The 25,755-nt window shown below is 42.4% G+C and overlaps 1 protein-coding gene and 1 long non-coding RNA gene across 6 annotated transcripts in view; one reads left to right on the plus strand and one right to left on the minus strand.

Moving 5' to 3' along the window:
* The window catches only part of si:ch211-106e7.2, a 35,318-nt gene extending 27,559 nt beyond the window's left edge, over positions 1-7,759 (minus strand). For 2 of the 5 annotated variants that reach the window (XM_021598891.2, XM_036969492.1), the window contains exon 1: positions 6,840-7,426. The gene's annotated coding sequence lies outside the window, so the exon portion shown is untranslated. Of the gene's footprint in view, positions 1-6,839; positions 7,444-7,473 lie in introns of those variants that run through there. The other 3 variants (XM_021598890.2, XM_021598888.2, XM_036969493.1) reach the window with 3 other exon arrangements.
* Positions 7,760-24,931: 17,172 nt separating this feature from the next.
* The window catches only part of LOC110521381, a 30,237-nt gene continuing 29,413 nt past the window's right edge, over positions 24,932-25,755 (plus strand). Inside the window, exon 1 of the long non-coding RNA XR_002473129.2 lies at positions 24,932-25,006. This is a non-coding gene — a long non-coding RNA (uncharacterized LOC110521381). The remainder of the gene's footprint in view (positions 25,007-25,755) is intronic.

The raw sequence follows: 25,755 nt of genomic DNA on the forward strand, positions 1-25,755 counted from the left end.
TCAAATCACTCATTCAATAGCCAAGCATTCTCAAAGGTAAATAGACCTGAGGAAAGAGTGCCTACTACTGGCCCTTCAACACCACTTCCAGCAGCATCTGGTCTCCCATCTAGGGACCGACCAGGACAAACCCTGCTTAGCTTCAGAAGCAAGCCAGCAGTAGGATGCAGGGTGGTATGCTGCTGGCTTATCTCGTCGTCTTGCTTCTACCTTGTTTACACCCATCTTAACTTGGATATCCCTCCTCTTAATGGCACAGACTTCCGAGCATAGATTCTACTGGTGGCGTAACCATAGCAATGATACAAAAAAATGCCTAATGACCCTTCCCTTAGCCTAATGACCCAGACACACACATACGGTAAAGCCTATATTGATTCTGCTTAGTACTCTAAGATACATAACACATGTAATGGAAAATCCCCTATAGGCACAGCATGAGGCTGTGCGTTTTGTTGCCAACCTGTTTTGCTACCTGACAAATTTACGTTTTTTTTTATTTAAATGTTTAATTACCGTTTATATATATATATTTCCTCAACTTTTTCACTCCGGACGCTTTATCTGGACACGATTCGTCAGGACCTCCAACAGCCGAAGCTAAGTAGTAACATTAACATGATGCCTTCTAATTGCAGTCGCTGTACTCGCCTTACGGCGAGGATAGCTGTGCTACAAGCCCAGCTTCAGACGCAATCGTTAGGCAAGGGTAATTTCAGTGTAGGAAAGGATGAAACAGCGTCTGTGCCACCAGTAAGTACAGATAGTAGTATAAATCCCCTGGCACAGTCCCCGCAGCCGGACAACTTTCTCACGGCTTCTGGAAGGAAATGCTGTAGGAACGCTCAACCGGTGTCGCTCATTCAGCCGACAGAAACTTTCAACCGGTTTTCCCCATTACTCCTCCCGTTACGGGGTCTGAGACGCCGAAGCTTCCCACCATTAGCTCTGACAAATTGAAAACTCTAGTCATTGGCGACTCCATTACCCGCAGTATTAGACTTAAAACAAATCATCCAGCGACCATACACTGTTTACCGGGGGGCAGGGCTACCGACGTAAGGCTAATCTGAAGATGGTGCTGGCTAAAGCTAAAACTGGCGAGTGTAGAGAGTATAGAGATATTGTTATCCACGTTGGCACCAACGATGTTAGGATGAAACAGTCAGAGATCACCAAGCGCAACATAGCTTCTGCGTGTAAATCAGCTAGAAAGATGTGTCGGTATCGAGTAATTGTCTCTGGCCCCCTCCCAGTTAGGGGGAGTGATGAGCTCTACAGCAGAGTCTCACAACTCAATCGCTGGTTGAAAACTGTTTCCTGCCCCTCCCAACAGATAGAATTTGTAGATAAATGGCCCTCTTTCTGGGACTCACCCACAAACAGGACCAAGCCTGACCTGCTGAGGAGTGACGGACTCCATCCTAGCTGGAGGGGTGCTCTCATTTTATCTACCAACATAGACAGGGCTCTAACTCCACAATGAAATAGGGTGCAGGCCAGGCAGCAGGCTGTTAGCCAGCCTGCCAGCATAGTGGAGTCAGTGTAGTCAGCTCAGCAATCACCATTGAGACCGTGTCTGTGCCTCGACCTAGGTTGGGCAAAACTAAACATGGCGGTGTTCGCCTTAGCAATCTCACTAGGATAAAGACCACCTCCATTCCTGTCATTATTGAAAGAGATCATGATACCTCACATCTCAAAATAGGGCTACTTAATGTTAGATCCCTTACTTCAAAGGCAATTATAGTCAATGAACTAATCACTGATCATAATCTTGATGTGATTGGCCTGACTGAAACATGGCTTAAGCCTGATGAATTTACTGTGTTAAATGAGGCCTCACCTCCTGGCTACACTAGTGACCATATCCCCCGTGCATCCCGCAAAGGCGGAGGTGTTGCTAACATTTACGATAGCAAATTTCAATTTACAAACAAAAAAAATGCTTTTTTCGTCTTTTGAGCTTCTAGTCATGAAATCTATGCAGCCTACTCAATCACTTTTTATAGCTACTGTTTACAGGCCTCCTGGGCCATATACAGCGTTCCTCACCGAGTTCCCTGAATTCCTATCGGACCTTGTAGTCATAGCAGATAATATTCTAATCTTTGGTGACTTTAATATTCACATGGAAAAGTCCACAGACCCACTCCAAAAGGCTTTCGGAGCCATCATCGACTCAGTGGGCTTTGTCCAACATGTCTCTGGACCCACTCACTGTCACAGTCATACGCTGGACCTAGTTTTGTCCCATGGAATAAATGTTGTGGATCTTAATGTTTTTCCTCATAATCCTGGACTATCGGACCACCATTTTATTATGTTTGCAATTGCAACAAATAATCTGCTCAGACCCCAACCAAGGAACATCAAAAGTCGTGCTATAAATTCACAGACAACACAAAGATTCCTTGATGTCCTTCCAGATTCCCTCTGTCTACCCAAGGACGCCAGAGGACAAAAATCAGTTAACCACCTAACTGAGGAACTCAATTTAACCTTGCGCAATACCCTAGATGCAGTTGCACCCCTAAAAACGAAAAACATTTCTCATAAGAAACTAGCTCCCTGGTACACAGAAAATACCCGAGCTCTGAAGCAAGCTTCCAGAAAATTGGAAAACTGTGCAGTACCGAAGAGCCCTTACTGCTGCTCGATCATCCTCTTTTTCTAACTTAATTGAGGAAAATAAGAACAATCCAAAATTCCTTTTTGATACTGTCGCAAAGCTAACTAAAAAGCAGCATTCCCCAAGAGAGGATGACTTTCACTTTAGCAGTGATAAATTCATGAACTTCTTTGAGGAAAATATTATGATTATTAGAAAGCAAATTACAGACTCCTCTTTAAATATGCGTATTCCTTCAAAGCTCAGTTGTCCTGAGTCTGCACAACTCTGCCAGGACCTAGGATCAAGAGAGACGCTCAAGTGTTTTAGTACTATATCTCTTGACACAATGATGAAAATAATCATGGCCTCTAAACCTTCAAGCTGCATACTGGACCCTATTCCAACTAAACTACTGAAAGAGCTGCTTCCTGTACTTGGCCCTCCTATGTTGAACATAATAAACGGCTCTCTATCCACCGGATGTGTACCAAACTCACTAAAAGTGGCAGTAATAAAGCCTCTCTTGAAAAAGCCAAACCTTGACCCAGAAAATATAAAAAAAACTATCGGCTTATATCGAATCTTCCATTCCTCTAAATTTTTTTAGAAAAGGCTGTTGCGCAGCAACTCACTGCCTTCCTGAAGACAAACAATGTATACGAAATGCTTCAGTCTGGTTTTAGACCCATCATAGCACTGAGACGGCACTTGTGGAGGTGGTAAATGACATTTTAATGGCATCGGACCGAGGCTCTGCATCTGTCCTCGTGCTCCTAGACCTTAGTGCTGCTTTTGATACCATCGATCACCACCTTCTTTTGGAGAGATTGGAAACCCAAATTGGTCTACACGGACAAGTTTTGGCCTGGTTTACATCCTATCTGTCGGAAAGATATCAGTTTGTCTCTGTGAATGGTTTGTCCTCTGACAAATCAACTGTAAATTTCGGTGTTCCTCAAGGTTCCGTTTTAGGACCACTATTGTTTTCACTATATATTTTACCTCTTGGGGATGTTATTCGAAAACATAATGTTAACTTTCACTGATATGCGGATGACACACAGCTGTACATTTCAATGAAACATGGTGAAGCCCCAAAATTGCCCTTGCTAGAAGCATGCGTTTCAGACATAAGGAAGTGGATGGCTGCAAACTTTATACTTTTAAACTTGGACAAAACAGAGATGCTTGTTCTAGGTCCCAAGAAACAAAGAGATCTTCTGTTGAATCTGACAATTAATCTTAATGGTTGTACAGCCGTCTCAAATAAAACTGTGAAGGACCTCGGCGTTACTCTGGACCCTGATCTCTCTTTTGAAGAACATATCAAGACCATTTCAAGGACAGCTTTTTTCCCATCTACGTAACATTGCAAAAATCAGAAACTTTCTGTCCAAAAATGATGCAGAAAAATTAATCCATGCTTTTGTCAGTTCTATGTTAAGACTACTGCAATGCTCTACTTTCCGGCTACCCGGATAAAGCACTAAATAAAAACTTCAGTTAGTGCTAAATACGGCTGCTAGAATCCTGACTAGAACCAAAAAATTGGATCATATTACTCCAGTGCTAGCCTCTCTACACTGACACAGGTTTTACTGCTAACCTACAAAGCATTACATGGGCTTGCTCCTACCTCTCTCTCTGATTTGGTCCTGCCGTACATACCTACACGTACGCTATGGTCACAAGACGCAGGCCTCCTAATTGTCCCTAGAATTTCTAAGCAAACAGCTGGAGGCAGGGCTTTCTCCTATAGAGCTCCATTTTTATGGAACGGTCTGCCTACCCATGTCAGAGATGCAAACTCGGTCTCAACCTTTAAGTCTTTACTGAAGACTCATCTCTTCAGTGGGTCATATGATTGAGTGTAGTCTGGCCCAGGAGTGGGAAGGTGAACGGAAAGGCTCTGGAGCAACGAACCGCCCTTGCTGTCTCTGCCTGGCCGTTTCCCCTCTTTCCACTGGGATTCTCTGCCTCTAACCCTATTACAGGGGCTGAGTCACTGGCTTACTGGGGCCCTTCCATGCCGTCCCTGGAGGGGGTGCGTCACCTGAGTGGGTTGATTCACTGATGTGGTCATCCTGTCTGGGTTGGCACCCCCCCCCCCCCGGGTTGGCGCCCCCCTGGGTTGTGCCATGGCGGAGGTCTTTGTGGGCTATACTCAGCCTTGTCTCAGGATGGTAAGTTGGTGGTTGAAGATATCCCTCTAGTGGTGTGGGGGCTGTGCTTTGGCAAAGTGGGTGGGGTTATATCCTTCCTGTTTGGCCCTGTCCGGGGGTGTCCTCGGATGGGGCCACAGTGTCTCCTGACCCCTCCTGTCTCAGCCTCCAGTATTTATGCTGCAGTAGTTTATGTGTCGGGGGGCTAGGGTCAGTTTGTTATATCTGGAGTACTTCTCCTGTCCTATTCAGTGTCCTGTGTGAATCTAAGTATGCGTTCTCTAATTCTCTCCTTCTCTCTTTCTTTCTCTCTCTCGGAGGACCTGAGGCCTAGGACCATGCCCCAGGACTACCTGACATGATGACTCCTTGCTGTCCCCAGTCCACCTGGCCGTGCTGCTGCTCCAGTTTCAACTGTTCTGCCTTATTATTATTATTATTATTATTATTCGACCATGCTGGTCATTTATGAACATTTGAACATCTTGGCCATGTTCTGTTATAATCTCCACCCGGCACAGCCAGAAGAGGACTGGCCACCCCACATAGCCTGGTTCCTCTCTAGGTTTCTTCCTAGGTTTTGGCCTTTCTAGGGAGTTTTTCCTAGCCACCGTGCTTCTACACCTGCATTGCTTGCCGTTTGGGATTTTAGGCTGGGTTTCTGTACAGCACTTTGAGATATCAGCTGATGTACGAAGGGCTATATAAATAAATTTGATTTGGTTAGCGGGCAGCTCACCAATAAGAAGGCTGCAACATTAAAATGCATTATTTGGGGGGGAAATGTCTTTAAACACTATTATTCCTCTACTACTGTAGATATATTAAAGACATTTTTTTTTTATAACTACAATGCTAAAATATTATATGTAGCACCTCTAAATTTCGGCGCATATATCGAAACCAGGAGATGAAACCAATCATTCACAGATCAAAAAATATTGAAAAACAATTTTGGAAAAACCACTGAGACGTTCTACACACACCTCTGCCGAAATTTGCCATTGTGCTTTCTTTAAGGAACTTTCATGGCCCAGTTCCAACATCTCCAAATTAGGGTGTTTTTTTTACCATAAAATGTGAACTAAGGCATTTCACGACAGGGTTTGTGGTGGAAAATCATCTTTACAAATATAACACTTACAAGAACCTGTGAATTCAATAAAGGCTTTCAATAAAAAATATCAGTCTGCAGAACAACCAACTTCCTTAAGCACTGGCTCTGTATTTTTACACATACAGCATATGAGTTCATCCCACATGCAAATTAATTTACTTCTCCCAGTCCATCTGCCACCATTATCTTTTAATGTAAGTGTCCTGTTTGTTCACGCCCATATCTGCTTTCAGTTAGTTTATAATGGTGGCAGGACCCTTCATTGTCCTAAAAATAATATATGTATAGCTATCCTATGGACTTTTAGCTCGGTGTGCTCTTTGGTATGTTGCCCTTATTACGACTAAATATACTGTGTGTGTCCCTCCATCATTAGTATGTCCACTTATCCTAATCTTTGGTATGCTGCCCTTTCCAGACTAGCAAATACATGTACATGTCGCCTTTTCCTCTCGTGGTCTAATACATGTCTTTGTTCTATGTAACTTCCACAGGTTTTAGCGCTCGTTCACAAAGCACAAATATATTATGGCACTGTTTTATCAATGAAAACATACTAGGCTATGTTGTGTGTGACAGTTTTCTAAATCCCCATAATTTGTGGCGCACACAAATCCTAAAATCTCCATTTACGTCAGAATTTCGTCAAAAATGTAAGCACTGTTAATGATAAATGAGGCCCCAGGCTTCGTGGAGTTCAGCTAACGTTACGCCCTTACAAAAAAAGATCGCAGTCAGCGTGCAATATAACTACAGTATGCTGCAAATACTTCGTCCAAAACAACGTTTTTTCGCAGTTGTAATTTTGCAGTGTAACTGCAGTTATAGTGCAGTATAACTTTTGTTATACTGCAGTTTCAAAACTACAATATGTTTTGTAAGGGCACGACTACTCCATTCACCCAAGGTCTATAGCCTACTTTAATGTACATTATAAAACGCTTACCTTGTGCCTATGTTTGTCCTCTGTAGATGCGTGCCTTTGTTTGCTGAAATCTATAAGTTTTCAAAAGTTAATAAAATACCATTGGCTGCATGCTCATTTATGTTTCTCGAAGATGGCAACAAAGCGAAAATGCGCATGCTCAATAAGTATTTGGAGACCTAGGCCTGTCGTCAGAGATTCAATGTATGCGTTTCTGAACTAAATCTTTTTTTTTTTTAAGTATTGACCCTGAGCGAATCTATTTAGTCGGAGATTAATTCCACAAAGCCTGTTCTCTGCTCGACTCCGTTGGAGTTCATCAGAAACTTCCTTCACGATGGGTTGAGTTTAGTCAGCTACAATGGACCACCCTGGGTCACGTGTGTATCATGCTAGTCTGAGTTGCTATGCGCTTTGGAATTCGAAAATGTATTAATAAATCACAATATCATAGGCAGGATCATTTAGCCTAATATAGCCTACTTTCTTACTTTTCAGTCGGTCAAATAAACACTGCCCTACAGAATTGCCTTGCTTTAGTCAGAAAACATTAGCCTACAGTTTGAGTTATCTGCTGTCCAGCATGGACAGATAACTATTTACTTCATGTTAGTAAGAGATAGACCTAAAATTATATTTTAGAAAATGTACTTACAGATTATTCTAAAGACACCTTGTCCGTTAAAACCCGTAATCCTCTAATTGCTCCTTTGACTCCAGCTTCAGCAGCCACACCAACTACGTTTTCTACGGTAACTTTTTCTGAAAAGGCATTTACAGAATATCCTATCCTAAAAACACATTGTCTGTTAAAACCCGTAATCCTCAAATTGCTCCTTTGACTCCAGTTTCATCAACTACGTTTGCTACGGTAACTTTTTTCTGAGGTGCGTTCAATTCGCTTGAACTTTTGCTACGTTGCGGAACTGTTTGTAATGAACCACACGTTTCCCCCAAAACGTTCTTGGTACGTTTGTTCCCATTTGGTGGGTGTGGCTTCAGGGGTGAAAATCTGATATTAATTTTGGAGGGGACAATTACATTACATTTTCTCAAGAGCAATTCCTGAGGGTGACACCAAAAGTAGTGCTGTAACACATAGCCTACGTTGTAATATGTTAAATGTATATTGATGAACCATAATTACTACTACTGGATAATTGATAGGTACAGTAGTTAAATGAAGGGTTGTCCCAACTTGTTAAATTGTTTAAATCCTTATAATACTACTACTAATAATAGTTATAGCAGTGTTCCTTATCAGTCTAGTATGTTTGCAGGTATTTGTATTTACAACCAGCAATACCAAGCAAGGCCGGTATGGGGTAATGGTACTGTACACTGTATGGGTGCAGGTTTCATAAATACAATGAACATGGTGAGATCTCATCTCAAAGAATCTCCATTGAGAACCATCACAAAGTTAGTCTACGCACTGAACTGACCTTTTTATTGAACTTTTTCTGATTCATTTCTATAGTCATTAAATATGTGACACTGGTTTGAGTCTATTACAACATCTTTACAAAAACAAAACGCTCTGAATAAGTACAGTTCTAAAAGCAAGATAACTACTTCAATGAAAAACCCAAACAAGTCAACCAAAATATCCTTCAGAAATACTTAGTTATTGTTCAGTCAGTGTCTCAACTCTTCAAACAACAGCTATGGACAAGTATGTCACACAAAGTATGCAATTTTAAATAAAATAAAATAAATAATTAGTAAGTGTACTGTCATGTACTAAAAACGACTAAACAAAATAACAAATATCATACTATACACCAGGGGTTCTCAAACAGGGTAGGTGGACCCCTAGGGGTCCCTGGTGTAATGGCAAGGGGTCCATGAAATAAAAAAAGTGTAATGAACGTATTCAGCAGCACAAGGATTTCACTAACTTTACATATAATATAGAGGGGGTGGAGGTCCCTGAGGACCACTCAAAACCTTGCCTGCCTTTCCTCAAAATATGCAGGGCTTCCAGTACTCAAAAAAGGTTGAGAACCACTGCTATACACACCACTGAACAAAAGAACCGAACCTATGTTTGAGGGTTTCAATGGATCCAACAAATTGCTGGCAGATATTTTCCCTCAAGACTGTCCAGCCTGTCTTTATGTACATTACAGACAAAATTCTGATCAGCACCTCAACTTGGTCAACCAACCCCCGCACCTCCACTGGAAGCCTCCTGAGGACCTCTTGCTGCCTCTCAACTGCTGCTACAGGGTTATTTGTTGCGAAAGAGAGGCAACTGCACTGAAAGAGAATCTATGTTCAGCTCAGGGTACTGATCTAGAGACTCATCCAACTCCCCCGTGAGAAGCACTCTTTCCAACTTTTACAGAATGTTTAGACTGTTCTGGTCAAAACGGTCGCCAAAATGAACCTCCACACCATCCAGCACTTTAAAAAATTCTGCCCTATAATGATCCACTGCTTTGCCAGCAAATCTTCTTGAGTGTGTCTCAATGGATTCAATCAATGTTGTTGCTTTCTCATACAGTGCAAGGTAGCTTTCGTCATTTCTGCTGTTTACCACACGCCCTGGATAACTGGACACTGATTGGATTTAGCTGGTGTGCTGTTACAGTTACACAGTGGCGGTGGGTTTGGCAGTTTTGATGTGCTGTGAATTTTACAATGGCTTTTCTCCAGTTCCTAAATCCTGCACTAATGAAGGCAGCATCTGCTCTTTGGCCAAAAGATGGCTGGCTTGAAAACCCTTGGCTACAGTGAAAACACAACACTCCTTTTACTGATGGATTATAATGTAGCCAGGGGATATCGCAAAACCATCTCTCTTGAAACGTCAACAATCTGTTGGCAAGAGTTTGCGGTTCTATAAATTGTGGGTGTGGCTGATATGGTTTTGTGCCATCACTGAGGTAACTGGACAATGCTGTGCCACTGTCCCCTATACTGGTGCTGCTGGCAACAAGGTTGACACCTGGTCCTGCCGTGGCTGTGCCACTGTCCCCTATACTGGTGCTGCTGGCAACAAGGTTGACGCCTGGTCCTGCCGTGGCTGTGCCACTGTCCCTTATACTGGTGCTGCTGGCAACAAGGTTGACGCCTGGTCCTGCCGTGGCTGTGCCACTGTCCCTTATACTGGTGTAGCTGGCAACAAGGTTGACACCTGGTCCTGCCGTGGCTGCGCCACTGTCTCCTATACTGGTGCTGCAGGCAACAAGGTTGACACCTGGTCCTGCCGTGGCTGCGCCACTGTCTCCTATACTGGTGCTGCAGGCAACAAAGTTGACACCTGGTCCTGCCGTGGCTGTGACACTGTCCTCTGAAGTCTCTCTCCCTGGCTCTTTCCCTTTTACCACCCTCACTGCCTCACAGTCTGTCTCCTATAAAATAAATAAGGTGTTTGCCGTACTCCTAACTACCAGTACCCAAAACTACACAATTAATCACAACAGAAATACCATTGCCTTAAACAAATGATCAACTAGTCTTAGGCTACTAGGGTTCTTGCTTTGCGTTTTGGTGTACTGAAAAATACTCTGATGTCTGTCTTTTTACTTTTTTCGGACATTTTTCTACCTGGCAGGCTGGCTATCTGCGCAATAGTAGTAGGAGATGGGCTTATATCATCTTATCTTCTATCATTCTATATGAGCTTCGATCTAAAAGGTAGCTAGCAAATGTGAAACGGATTGCAGTGACAAGAGTTGACAGCTGTATGAGTTCATGAGTTCACCATTTACACAACATATGCTGCAACCTTTTGTAATTTTAATATAGTTTGTTTCATTTTGGCTGGCTTCCAACAATAGCTGAATTTGCAAAGCTAGCGAGCACCAATTCCGTATCTGTGATTCCATCTTTGACGACGCCATATAAATGAAATAGGTACTAGCTAGTTTAATAGTTAATGTTTGCCCCTAGCTCTGCAAATTCAGCTAGTGTGTGTGTAAACCCTGCCAACATAAAAAAACAAACATTGCTATGGCGCGATTGACTGGAATAACCTCACGTCAGTTACGTGCATTGAGTGCCTTTCAGAAAGTAGATACGAACTCTCACGACTACTCCAAGACCACAGGAAGCCTTAACAACAATTAACCTTTAACATGATAAGCTGAACTTTGACCACCTGCAGCGAGCAGTTTGACTGAGGCCCATGTTAGCCTGGCGGTCGCACGGTACCTCTGTCTCAACTACCTCAGTGCAGATTGGGGCCACGGTCAAGAGCACCACTCAACGGACCCATGGGGTGACTGGATGAAGTGACCAACTGGCAGCATGAGAAGCATTTGACCCAAACATGACATGACAATTCCTGGACCTTTGGCAGCTAGCCTTTCATATACTGACCTAGCCTTATTGCTGCTGTAAGTAGAAATGCAGTATTTTATTGTTCATATGTGGACCATAGGATCTGTTTTGGATGTATTTTCATTTATATAGGTAAAACAAGTAATAATAATTGAAATAAAGAAAGCATTACAGAAGTGGGGTCTGACATTTCAATCACTCCACCTGAACTTCAACATTCTCGCTGTTAGTTTGTATGTGGACTTTTTTTCTGTTCAGTGTCGTTTCTTTTTACAATTCTATCAATGGAGTGTTTTTCCCCCCTGTCAAATCCACATTCTGTCATATCCAAATCAATTTGCTTTCTTACACTTACATATTTTCATACTTGCACAGATAACCAGTAAGATATAAACATACTAATTCCATGTGTAGTTGATCAGATGCCTCCTCATCGAGCTTTCATGTAACAGACTACAGAAAAGTACCCGAGCCGTTAACGCTTGAATCCTTAGTTGAAACTATACCAGAGGGGTCACTCCACCTGTTTTTGGTCAAAAGCTGAGGGATGGGCCTGGAGAAATGTAACCACTCTCAGATTGACAGACGGGTCTATGGATGCCAGGACTGACCATCCATGATATCACAATTGTGGGTTTTAACCATGTTTTGAGACTATACCGTGCTTTACATGTCCATTGTTTACAAACATTAGCGTAAGAACAAGTTTATATTTTGATGGGGTACGAGAGTTGAACTAAGCTCATTAGGCGTTTAAGTTATTATTCAAGATTAGATGGGTATATATCATTCAAGTCAGAAAATGGATGAAGCAACTAAGGATTCTAGCTTTAACTGTACATTTAACAGAAGAAAATAGCTGTTTAAAACCAGACCAGATCTGCAGTTGGTAAAATGTTTTTGTTTCTCTCGTTATCCTTGGCTGTGGTGACTTCGGTGTGTGGACAGACCCTTTGCTTGATTATTTAATTCTCTTCCGACAACCTGACGAGTCTGTCTTCAGATTGTATATGTTCCGAACTAAAGAAGATACAAGTGATGGATATTTGTTCTGCTTCAGTGGATAAATGTTTTATTTTATTTTATATAAATGAATTTAAAACCTTTAAAAAAAAAAAAAGATACTTACCTGCCAGATAAGGAACTGGCAGTGAATCAAACCATTGTGAGACAAAGGGCGGGGGGTCACAATTGTTTGAAACTAAAAACACGCTATTAAGTGTCTATAATCAGCACAAGTGCTTTCATTGCGTATTATTAATATTATTGAAATTACATAGTTATGTTTACAGTGATGTATTGGGGGGGACAAATCATATTTTTCCCAGGATGGGGGGTCGTGTGTCCCCCGTCCCCCCTGGGATTTCCGCCTATGTGTGGCTTGATCCAAACCTTCCCCGTTTTTCAACTGGTCTTTCAGTACAGCCAAATATTATGACTATACTAAACAAGCATTTCGATTGTATGCAACCAATATAATTAGTGGGCTCCCGAGTGGCGCAGCGGTCTTAGGCACTACAAGCACCCTGGTTAGAATCCAGGCTGCATCACAACTGTCCGTGATTGGGAGTCCCATAGGGCGGCGCACAATTGGCCCAGCGTCTTCCGGGTTTGTTCTTAATTGACCTGCTGAGTTAAATAATGTAACTACCCTGGGTTTATAAGCGTGGAAATCGACTTTGCCGCACGAGCATGCTTTTGTGGCACAGTCGATAGTGCGCCGGACCTCGGGCTAGAAGGTCGAGGGTTCGAGACCTGCTCCCTGCCTGTTTCATAACAATAAAATCAAATATTTTACATGATACATGTCTCTCCCAACATACATGGCAAATCAAGAAAAGTCATTGTAACTTGTCCACACTGCAAACTGAAGTTATTAAATAAGAAAAACTTGAAAACACATTTACGAAGAAAGCATACACATTGCTTTGAAACAGTGTCCAAGGAAAGAGTTTTGGCATGTGAGTGTATTGATGTGAGAAATGGTGTGTTTGCAGTTGAAAATACATTTTATGGACCAGCAACACCCATACATGTTGTGAAAAATACTTGGGCTAATTCAGTTCAACTGTGTTTAAAACTGTTATGCATGCTGGAGTATAAAAAGGTGTTGAATTGTACTTTTTCTTCACTTTTACATACACTGTGTTCACAGAAACATTGCTCGGATCTTGTTCCCTGGACCTTGGAGGACTTTTGGTGTGGATGATGTTCAGGTTAGATATTAATTTAAATTATTCCACTGAACTGTACCATTTGATTGTCATTCCAGCTCACAGATCACTGCACCTGTTCATAGCCCATCTGTATACAGCCCATCTATCTACCTCATCCCCATACTGTATTTATTTATTTAGCTCCTTTTGCACCACAGTATCTCTACTTGCACATCCATCTTTTGCACATATACCATTCCAGTATTTAATTGCCATATTGTAATTACTTCACCACCATGGCATATTTATTGCCTTAACTTCCTTATTTGACCTAATTTGCACTCAATTCGAATCTGGTATCAGGATAAACATGACAATGAGTTACCAATTGTATACTATGTATTTTTTATTAGCTAAGCAATAAGTGGTAAATGCAATGTTCATATACAGTGCCTTGCGAAAGTATTCGGCCCCCTTGAACTTTGCGACCTTTTGCCACATTTCAGACTTCAAACATAAAGATATAAAACTGTATTTTTTTGTGAAGAATCAACAACAAGTGGGACACAATCATGAAGTGGAACGACATTTATTGGATATTTCAAACTTTTTTAACAAATCAAAAACTGAAAAATTGGGCGTGCAAAATTATTCAGCCCCTTTACTTTCAGTGCAGCAAACTCTCTCCAGAAGTTCAGTGAGGATCTCTGAATGATCCAATGCTGACCTAAATGACTAATGATGATAAATACAATCCACCTGTGTGTAATCAAGTCTCCGTATAAATGCACCTGCACTGTGATAGTCTCAGAGGTCCGTTAAAAGCGCAGAGAGCATCATGAAGAACAAGGAACACACCAGGCAGGTCCGAGATACTGTTGTGAAGAAGTTTAAAGCCGGATTTGGATACAAAAACATTTCCCAAGCTTTAAACATCCCAAGGAGCACTGTGCAAGCGATAATATTGAAATGGAAGGAGTATCAGACCACTGCAAATCTACCAAGACCTGACCGTCCCTCTAAACTTTCAGCTCATACAAGGAGAAGACTGATCAGAGATGCAGCCAAGAGGCCCATGATCACTCTGGATGAACTGCAGAGATCTACAGCTGAGGTGGGAGACTCTGTCCATAGGACAACAATCAGTCGTATAATGCACAAATCTGGCCTTTATGGAAGAGTGGCAAGAAGAAAGCCATTTCTTAAAGATATCCATAAAAAGTGTTGTTTAAAGTTATCCACAAGCCACCTGGGAGACACACCAAACATGTGGAAGAAGGTGCTCTGGTCAGATGAAACCAAAATTGAACTTTTTGGCAACAATGCAAAACGTTATGTTTGGCGTAAAAGCAACACAGCTCATCACCCTGAACACACCATACCCACTGTCAAACATGGTGGTGGCAGCATCATGGTTTGGGCCTGCTTTTCTTCAGCAGGGACAGGGAAGATGGTTAAAATTGATGGGAAGATGGATGGAGCCAAATACAGGACCATTCTGGAAGAAAACCTGATGGAGTCTGCAAAAGACCTGAGACTGGGACGGAGATTTGTCTTCCAACAAGACAATGATCCAAAACATAAAGCAAAATCTACAATGGAATGGTTCAAAAATAAACATATCCAGGTGTTAGAATGGCCAAGTCAAAGTCCAGACCTGAATCCAATCGAGAATCTGTGGAAAGAACTGAAAACTGCTGTTCACAAATGCTCTCCATCCAACCTCACTGAGCTCGAGCTGTTTTGCAAGGAGGAATGGGAAGAAATGTCAGTCTCTCAATGTGCAAAACTGATAGAGACATACCCCAAGCGACTTACAGCTGTAATCGCAGCAAAAGGTGGCGCTACAAAGTATTAACTTAAGGGGGCTGAATAATTTTGCACGCCCAATTTTTCAGTTTTTGATTTGTTAAAAAGGTTTGAAATATCCAATAAATGTCGTTCCACTTCATGATTGTGTCCCACTTGTTGTTGATTCTTCACAAAAAAATACAGTTTTATATCTTTATGTTTGAAGCCTGAAATGTGGAAAGGCAGGCTGAAAATAGGTATTGCAGGCCTCAAAGATGCTGGGGTAGAGAGGTTTTATTTTGCAGAGCCTATCAAACTTTGCTGTGCCTCTCGTCTTCTCGTTGTCATCATCAACTTCTGGGTCACTGATATGAAGCGCCCGTAAGATTGTCAGAAACCTTTTGCATGACATGACAGTGGAGGGGAAAGGCAGTTGATAGAGGGGAGTAGTTTTCCAGTAGTCTTTCAGGGTTTTCAGCTTCACAAGACCCATGTAAATGACCATTGACAGGTAACAAAAAAGATCTGACATGGAAATGGGCTTCCATCCCTCTTTCTTGTCTTCCTGCTTCTTAGCTCCGTACTTATTTGTGTTCAACAAAAGGGAATCAACAACTGCCGAGGTGAAAAACAACTGAAAAAGTTGCATGGGGCTGTACTTGGAGGTCATGTCCAGCTGGAGCCTTTTTGGTCTGAATATTGGAAGTGGTGGGGCCACATCCTCCTCCAGCACAGAGTGCCAACGACCCTCCTCCTCTCCGATTGCAGGTTTATCTCTTCCCCACCTCCGCTTCTTTGTCACAGACTTCACACCTGGCAAGGCGGGGTAGGTGTGGAGCCGGAGACAGCAGGGGTCCGGTTAGATGATCCAGCTCCTTTTGGTGATGGGCACCGTGGCAGTGGGGGCTCCCAATCAGAATCGGAGGGACTGTGAAATAAAGACACAGACAGACAGATTATATATAGGGTAGGGAACCTAAATCACTATGGTGAGGTGCTGTTCCGTTCCATGTTTAGATAAAATACATGTAAAAATTATCTAATATATACAGACACAGATTATATATAGAGTAGGGAACCTAAAATCACTAAGGTGAGGTGCTGTTCAGTCCCATGTTTAGATAAAACACATGTAAAAATATCTAATATATACAGACAGACAGACACACACCCACAATTTAGAGCCATGTGTACTTCACACATTTCATTACTGATTTTATATATATCAATGTCAAATAAAATAAAAATATCTCCAAAACAACTCAAATGAATAATATTTGATATTATTAATTTCAAACAACAGCATGAGAGTTACATACCAATCGAGAATTGGGTCTTCTCCATGCAAAAACATTTATTCGAATTGGGAGTTCAAACTTGTCTCACAATCTGACAAATCTTCTAGTAACTCTGTCACTTTCTCTCTCAATTTCGTCAATAATATCGTGTAGATCTGTATACCTGGACTTTGCCTTTGATTTTCCAGATTTACTTGCCATAATTCTTTCAATAAAATAGTGTAAATGATCTCGACTCAATACTGCTACGTGCAAACAAAGTGGCTCCTTCAGGTAGAAATTTCAATGGCAAATGGCTGTGTTACGCTCGACTTTTGTTCAAGAGCTGTCTTCCCAGATATAACCATCAGATATTGCCGTTTACCTCAGCTCATTGGCTCTCTACCAAGCTAGATTTCAAGACGATCAGTGGTCATTGGGCAGAAATACAGTCAATCAAAGAAGCACCAGTCATATCATTGGCGCGCAATGAGGTCATTGTTTGGTGTGTTCAAATCAGTTCCTTTCGGTCAATACGTCCCGTAAAAAGAACCATCAGGTATGGTTGTGTTACTAACAGAGAGGATTGCAATGAAACCATGACTAGATAAACATACATTTAGTGTGAGTAATTACATTGAATGTTTCGTTGAAAGTTGAAGGATACGGAATTCATGACACAAGCCGTTTACAAAATGTGTAGTGTTATGCTATAAAATATGATTTAATCAAACAAAACAACCATTTATTGTGAGGATTGGACCTTTTGTATTGCCAAAAGAAGAAGATCTTCAAAGGTAATTGATTACTTCTGACTTTTGTGACGCTAATGCTTGGTTGGAAAATGCTAGTAATACTTGTGTGTGCGGCCCGCTGTCGTCAGATTATCGTATGGTATGCTTTCGGCAAAAATAATTTTTTAAATCTGACACAGCGGTTGGATTAAGAAGAAGTTAAGCTTTTAAATGATGTTAGATTCATGTATTTACAAGAACGTTTAATATTACGAATGGTGTATTTAGAATCTTTGAGCTCGGCTATTTCACCGGATGTTAGCCAGGTGGGACGCTAACATCCCACCTAGCCTAGAGAAGTTAATGGTTTTCGCCTTTTGAGTTGTCTCGCTGAAATTTTCTTACTCTTTCAAATGACTGCTCGACTTGTTGACTGCTCGATCCACAAAGCAGACATTATGGGCAAGGTTAGGAATGCAGTGTTGCACGTGTAGCGCAAAATTTTATGTGGCGTCATCACGTCACGTTATATAGGTAGGCACGTCAGCTTTGACATCGGTTTTGCACATCGCCGTTAAATTAAACATCGGCCCGATACCGATGTTGGCATTTTTATCTAATTTCGGCCGATTCCGATATGTTCACCGATATATTGTGCCCCCTGAATTCAGATGCAAACCTCAAAATTGAGAAGTGTAGACAAACGGAGATACAGTTGTGGTTCTTCAGTCTTTAATGTCACAACATAAAAGGCAGGTAGACATGAGGCAGGGTTCCTACACCTTCTTAAACATCAAATTCAAGGACTTTCCAGGCCCAATTCCCTCAAAACGAAAAATGGCATAGTTTGAGACACAGATCAAGGTTAATTAATTATTGTTACAACACTGACAATTTTTATCATGAAAACTTGCAGGATTTACAGAAGCTCACAGACAACAATAAAAAAGAGAGAGGCTTGAATGTGTGAACACGTCTAAATTGTGCTGTGTTACAGTGATGGCAGACTACGTGGTCTCTTGCCTTCTCTAACACAGCAAAACAATATATTGTGTAAGTTGAGCGACAGACTTATTTATGAGTTGAAGAGTTAAGTCACTTAGTTTATTTCATTAGCACCAGCTTAACACCACAAAACATGTTGCAGAGCAAAAACATGACCTTTTTTTCACGAACATGACCAAATGAATAGATAAACAAAAACTTATGACCATAAATAAAATGTTTTGCAACAATAAAAGATTATATGTAAAATACATTGGATCAAAATGAATAAAACATTTCCCTAACCATTGTGTTATGGGTTTGTTGGCATTTTTGGTTCATTAGCTTTATAAAAAAAATATAATAAGAATAATAAAAAATAAAAAATGTATCACTTACTGAGTAGTGTTTTGCCCTTTCTCAAACTGTTAAAACAGTGCTCAACCCTTGCTTTTTGCTGCTATGCCCCTTCATCTGCTTTTCAGGTCATTCACTTTTTCGTTGAGTAGTGTTTCTATTTCAGCTATTTTGTGCTCTTATCTTTACCACCATCTTTATCAAGCTATTGGACTTGGCAATAAAAGTGAGGTTGCCTGTGCTCTCCACTTTTGAGTGCATATTTATCTGCTGAGGTCGAGAGCATTTATGTCATCGGTCAGTCTTCTATTCCTCCCTTTAAATTCATCTATTTAATCTATAATTTCTTTCCTCCTGTTTTTTTGCTCATCCATTCTTCTGTCTCTGTTCTTCTTGATGTGTCACGTACCTCTATCAGCAGAGGTCTGTCAATGCACACATTATGTATGCCACCCACAGCTCTTATGTGGTCAACTATACATCTCTGTGCTACATATGAATCTTCCTTCAAGTTCTCCACTTCAATCTGCCGATTGATGGAGAATCCACTCCCTACTGAGGCTTGCCCATGTGACAGTAAGAGGCGTTAGAGGAATGTCTCCGTAGATTTCTGAGCTCTTTGTCCTTTGACATATACTCATGTAAAAATGTGTCCACGCTCTCTTGGGCAGGATCAACGTTTACAAACTGAGTGTTTGGGCTTGGACAATGTCATCAATAAAATGTGAGTACTGTCAAATGATGTCATCACAATCTTCTTCCTTCACCCGATGACTACTTACAAGGTAGGTGAAGTCTTTAAATTTGGCTGTACACGGCATCTTTCCATTTGTGCCTGCCATTTCCCTTGGATCCAACAAAGATGCGAGACCAGAGAGTACTTCAATGGAGATCTCAATGAGTTTGTTTACAGTTGTGAGCATACACTTCTTGCAAACGATTTTGAAGTCCATCAATGTTTCTGTCCAATTTTCTTTCCTGCGTTCAAGTCTCACAATTCTTCGAGTAACAAAGCCGAAGTCAATGTGATTGGACGACTGGCTCACCTCAACATCAAGAAGTTTTTGAGGGGTCTTCGCTTCTTTCATGAGGTCTGGCTTTAGGAATCTGCTCATCAAGCAGCTCTGTAGAGAAAAATGGCACCATGGGCTTCAAATCAAATCAAATGTATTTGTCACATACACATGGTTAGCAGATGTTAATGCAAGTGTAGCGAAATTCTTGTGCTTCTAGTTCCGACAATGCAATAATAACCAACGAGTAATCTAACCTAACAATTCCAAAACTACTACCTTATACACACAAGTGTAAAGGGATAAAGAATATGTACATAAAGATATATGAATGAGTGATGGTACAGAACGGCATAGGCAAGATGCAGTAGATACATATGAGAGTGCAGTATATACATGAGATGAGTAATGTAGGGTATGTAAACAAAGTGGCATAGTTTAAAGTGGCTAGTGAAACATGTATTACACAAAGATGCAGTAGATGTATATGTATATACTGTACTCTATATCATATGAGATGAGTAATGTAGGGTATGTAAACATTATATTAAGTAGCATTGTTTAAAGTGGCTAGTGATATAATTTCCACCAATTCCCATTATTAAAGTGGCAGCAGCCACTCAATGTTAGTGGTGGCTGTTTAACATTCTGATGGCCTTGAGATAGCTGTTTTTCAGTCTCTCGGTCCCTGCTTTGATGCACCTGTACTGACCTCGCCTTCTGGATGATAGCAGGGTGAACAAGCAGTGGCTCGGGTGGTTGTTGTCCTTGATGATCTTTATGGCCTTCCTGTGACATCGGGTGGTGTAGGTGTCCTGGAGGGCAGGTAGTTTGCCCCGGTGATGCGTTGTGCAGACCTCACTACCCTCTGGAGAGCCTTACGGTTGTGGGCGGAGCAGTTGCCGTACCAAGTGGTGATACAGCCCGACAGGATGCTCTCGATTGTGCATCTGTAGAAGTTTGTGAGTGCTTTTGGTGACAAGCCAAATTTCTTCAGCCTCCTGAGGTTGAAGAGGCGCTGCTGCGCCTTCTTAACGACGCTGTCTGTGTGGGTTGACCAATTCAGTTTGTCTGTGATCTGTACGCCGAGGAACTTAAAACTTGCTACCCTCTCCACTACTGTCCCCTCGATGTGGATAGGGGGGTGCTCCCTCTGCTGTTTCCTGAAGTCCACAATCATCTCCTTTGTTTTGTTGACGTTGAGTGTGAGGTTATTTTCCTGACACCACACTCCGGGCCCTCACCTCCTCCCTGTAGGCCGTCTCGTCGTTGTTGGTAATCAAGCCTAGCACTGTAGTGTCGTCCGTAAACTTGATGATTGAGTTGGAGGCGTGCGTGGCCACGCAGTCGTGGGTGAACAGGAAGTACAGGAGAGGGCTCAGAACGCACCCTTGTGGGGCCCCAGTGTTGAGGATCAGCGAGGTGGAGATGTTGTTACCTACCCTCACCACCTAGGGGCGGCCCGTCAGGAAGTCCAGTACCCAGTTGCACAGGGCGGGGTCGAGACCCAGGGTCTCGAGCTTGATGACGAGTTTGGAGGGTACTATGGTGTTAAATGCTGAGCTGTAGTCGATGAACAGCATTCTCACATAGGTATTCCTCTTGTCCAGATGGGTTAGGGCAGTGTGCAGTGTGGTTGAGATTGCATCGTCTGTGGACCTATTTGGGCGGTAAGCAAATTGGAGTGGGTCTAGGGTGTCAGGTAGGGTGGAGGTGATATGGTCCTTGACTAGTCTCTCAAAGCACTTCATGATGACGGAAGTGAGTGCTACGGGCGGTAGTCATTTAGCTCAGTTACCTTAGCTTTCTTGGGAACAGGAACAATGGTGGCCCACTTTAAGCATGGGGCAACAGCAGACTGGGATACGGATTGATTGAATATGTCTGTAAACACACCAGCCAGCTGGTCTGCGCATGCTCTGAGGACGCGGCTGGGGATGCCGTCTGGGCCTGCAGCCTTGCGAGGGTTAACACGTTTAAATGTTTTACTCACTTCGGCTGCAGTGAAGGAGAGTCCGCAGGTTTTGGTTGCGGGCCGTGTCAGTGGCACTGTATAGTCCTCAAAGCGGGCAAAAAAGTTATTTAGTCTGCCTGGGAGCAAGACATCCTGGTCTGTGACGGGGCTGGTTTTCTTTTTGTAATCCGTGATTGAATGTAGACCCTGCCACATACCTCTTGTGTCTGAGCCGTTGAATTGTGACTCTACTTTGTCACTATACTGATGCTTAGCTTGTTTGATTGCCTTGCGGAGGGAATAGCTACACTGTTTGTATTCGGTTAGTGTTAGGGTCACCTTTCCCTGGTTAAAAGCAGTGGTTCGGGCTTTCAGTTTCACGCGAATGCCGCCATCAATCCACGGTTTCTGGTTTGGGAATGTTTTAATCGTTGCTATGGGAACGACATCGTCAATGCACTTTCTAATGAACTCGCTCACCGAATCAGCGTATTCATCAATGTTGTTGTTGTTGGAAGCAATGCGGAACATATCCCAATCCACAATCAAAGCAGTCTTGAAGCGTGGAATCAGATTGGTCGGACCTGCGTTGAACAGACCTGAGCGCAAGAGCTTCTTGTTTTAGTTTCTGTCTGTAGGCAGGGAGCAACAAAATTGAGTTGTGGTCAGCTTTTCTGAAAGGAGGGCGGGGGAGGGCCTTATATGCGTCGCGGAAGTTAGAATAGCAATGATCCAAGGTTTTACCAGCCCTGGTTACGCAATCGATGTGCTGATACAATTTATGGAGTCTTGTTTTCAGATTAGCCTTGTTAAAATCCCCAGCTACAATGAATGCAGCCTCAGGATATGTGGTTTCCATTTTGCAAAGAGTCAAATAAAGTTTGTTCAGGGCCATCGATGTGTCTGCTTGGGGTGTTATATATACGGCTGTGATTATAATCGAAGAGAATTCCCTTGGTAGATAATGCGGTCGACATTTGATTGTGAGGAATTCTAAATCAGGTGAACAGAAGGACTTGAGTTCCTGTATGTTGTTGTGATCACACCACGTCTCGTTAATTATAAAGGCATACGCCCCCGCCCCTCATCTTACCAGAAGTATGTTTGTTTCTGTCGGCGCGATGCGTGAAGAAACCAGCTGGCTGCACCGATTCCGTTAGCGTCTCTCGAGTCAGCCATGTTTCCGTGAAGCAAAGAACGTTACAGTGTCTTATGTCCCTCTGGAATGCTACCCATGCTCAAATTTCATCAACCTTGTTGTCAAGAGACTGGACATTGGCGAGTAGTATGCTAGGGAGTGGTGCCCGATGTGCCCGTCTCCGGAGCCTGACCAGAAGACCGCTTCGTTTCCCTCTTTTACGACGTCTTTGTTTTGGGTCGCCGGCTGGGATCCATTCCGTTGTCCTGGGTGGAAGGCAGAACACAGGATCCGCTTCGGGAAAGTCATATTCCTGGTCGTACTGATGGTGAGTTGACGTTGCTCTTATATTCAGTAGTTCTTCCCGACTGTATGTAATGAAACCTAAGATTACCTGGGGTACCAATGTAAGAAATAACACGAAAAAATAAATAAAATACTGCATAGTTTCCTAGGAATGCGAAGCGAGGCGGCCATCTCTGTCGGCGCCGGAAGTTGTTCCCGCTACCACGCTACCAGGCTTATCGGTCTGGTAGCGCGTGAGGAATGGTGTCACGTCCTTGCTCACTGAAAATATTAAATTCAGTTTTGCCGTCATGAGAGGGTCCTTAAGGGCCTCCTGAATCACCTCAAATTACTTTGTGCCTGGATTTGAACATCTCTTCTCGACAGCCTTCACATATGTTGTTACCATATGGGGTAAAAACTCTAAAGCTCTTTCAAGCACGGGCTCATTTTCAACACACCGTGTCTTGCAAAACTTAAGTGGCATTGGGGGATCTGGCGATCCAATGATGTTAAAGTTGTCCTCCCTGCGGGCTGGAGTATCCTTCAGAAGTTGGTAAATAGCATGAAGTACACTGTCAACTTTCCACTGTTTCTTCCACTCCCTTCTGAAATGCTCCATGTACAATATGGAGACCGCAACTACCAATGTTTATAAGGTGTACATCAAAATCTAGGTGGGACTATGAGTAAAATGACTAATTTATATTTGGTCCATCCATGGAGACCTGAACCATGTTTTTCTTTGGTAGATCTTCGGTGCTCTTCTCAGACCACTTTAAGGTCCAAAGAGGTCGCATATCCCATAAATTTAGAATCATAAAAACGTCACAACTGTCCTCATCTCATAAACGGACGTGGAATTCACACTGCTTTGACTGTTTTCCTGTTAAGGCTCTCATCAAAGAGAGATAGTCCTCCTCCCTAGTATTTTTAGACAAGTGTTTGAAATGAGGAGCCAAGCCATGTGTGCACATATAGCTGGACTTTCTTGCCCTGCATGTGAAGGTCTTGGCTATTGCACTGTCTGGGAACGTCGCTGAGAACAGCACACCTAACAGTAAAAATAAATAGAATATTGAAATCAAACACATTTCTGTTTCTAGCATGTGTGTACGTGTGTTTCACAGAGAGAGAATATGAAATATAAAAACAAACATAACATGCCCATAAAAATAATTTAACGTTACAGGTGAGTTTAAAAACCATGCCACTCACCTGTGTGTTCACTACAGTGGAAAGAGTAGTGAGACTCCATCATATTCAGACACCACAATGTCTCAGCCCACAATGTGTCCTCTGGGAACGCCAGTTATGACAGACTGTCTTGAGGTGGTGAATGTGGTAGTAGTTGTATAAGATTGTCTAGGTGGTGATGTAGATGACGGTGACTTTCCCACATAGTTCAATAGAGTGGGAGCTATAAGAAAATGAATGTCCAAGTCTGATGAATGACTAGCTAGCTGGCATCAGTCATGTAACGTGTCACTAACGATTCTAGTTAACGTCCTTTAACTAAATGTAAACTTTCAGCTAACGTTAGCAAACTGTCAATCATTTGAAATATTACCTGTCCAGCTCTGCTTGCCGCAAGTTGGCTAACTTAACGTGAACTTAGCTAACGTTAGCTAGCTAGCACTATATTGACAGGTGTGATTCTGTGGGAGAACTGACTGACACATCTAGATAACATTAGCTAACAACATAGTGTTGATAAAATGAGATGTGCAGGTGGACGAGTCGGCCAAGGAACGATTCGGACAAAGAGATCTATTGTATGACAAGCGACAGTTTATTCAGAGTAAAGATATCTGGTACAGCGTGCACGGGCTCAGTCAAGTAACTCCGAGTGAGCTAAAAGAGGAAGAGCCCCTAATACAGTTTGTTTACATGTTTTATACAGCACAGAAAGTAGGTTGAGTCTTGAAGTCCTGGTTCTCTGGTTGGATCAGGTCCAGGCGTAGCCTCCGATGATTGGCTCCTGCAGCCCATCGCTTCAGCCGTTGCTCAATGTCCTTGTTGTTTTCCTGAGTCCAGGGTGGGTGTGTGTGTGTGTGTGTCCTAGATAAGTTTATAATCTTGTGCAGCTTATGTGTGCAATGAGTTTGTGTGTCTTAATGTATGTGCAGTTCCTGTTTTCACATAGCCAGCCGTTGGCCGATACTGAGACTTAAGGCATTGTGGTTGGGCCAGTTCCTGTTTATGTGCTGTGAGTAGAGACATCAGCCTGCTTGTGTAAGCTTTATTGAGTGATGTTTCCTATTGAGTAATACTTGGTAGTGTTGATAATGGGATATGTAGGAGGGTGAGCCGGTCAAGGATCGATTCAGACAAGGTGGTCTATTGTATGACAAGTGACAGTTTAATTATGAGTAAAGATATCTGGTACAACGTATACGGGCCCATTTCATTCGGTTCTTAAGGAACCAGCAGAAAAGAAGCCCCGATAACAGAGTGCATGTATGTTATATACAGTACAGAAAGTAGGTTGAGTCTAGAAGTTCTGGTCTTCTGGTTGGTCCTGTTGGGCCGTCCGTCATCCCTCTGAGTCTTGTCGTGCCGTTCCTTGTCACACAATGTTCAGCTAAGAAGGAGATTAGGTGTGTGCGCTGGTTTCTGCAAGTCAAGGCTGTCTCTTCCTCCCAATGTGTGGGTGTATGTCTTATCTGTGTGTCCTCGGCAGTTAGTGTGTGTAATGTGTGTGTGCTGTGTGTGTGGGTGTGGGAGCTATCCTGTATGGGACCTAACATGTTTTACTGTGAAAATACGTTGTCTCAGTTATAGCAATGTAATAGCAGTAGGCTGGTCACCTGCATAAGAAATAGCACTTCCTTACAGTAGACAGATGAAGTTAATATGCTGAAGTTAATATGTTATAGCAAAAGGCCTGGTTATAACGAACTCAGCTAAGTGCTCATGCTTACAATAGCAAACGTTAATTTGACCAAATAATTCTGT

The sequence above is a fragment of the Oncorhynchus mykiss genome, chromosome 30, assembly GCF_013265735.2.
Source record: "Oncorhynchus mykiss isolate Arlee chromosome 30, USDA_OmykA_1.1, whole genome shotgun sequence".
Taxonomy (NCBI): domain Eukaryota; kingdom Metazoa; phylum Chordata; class Actinopteri; order Salmoniformes; family Salmonidae; genus Oncorhynchus; species Oncorhynchus mykiss.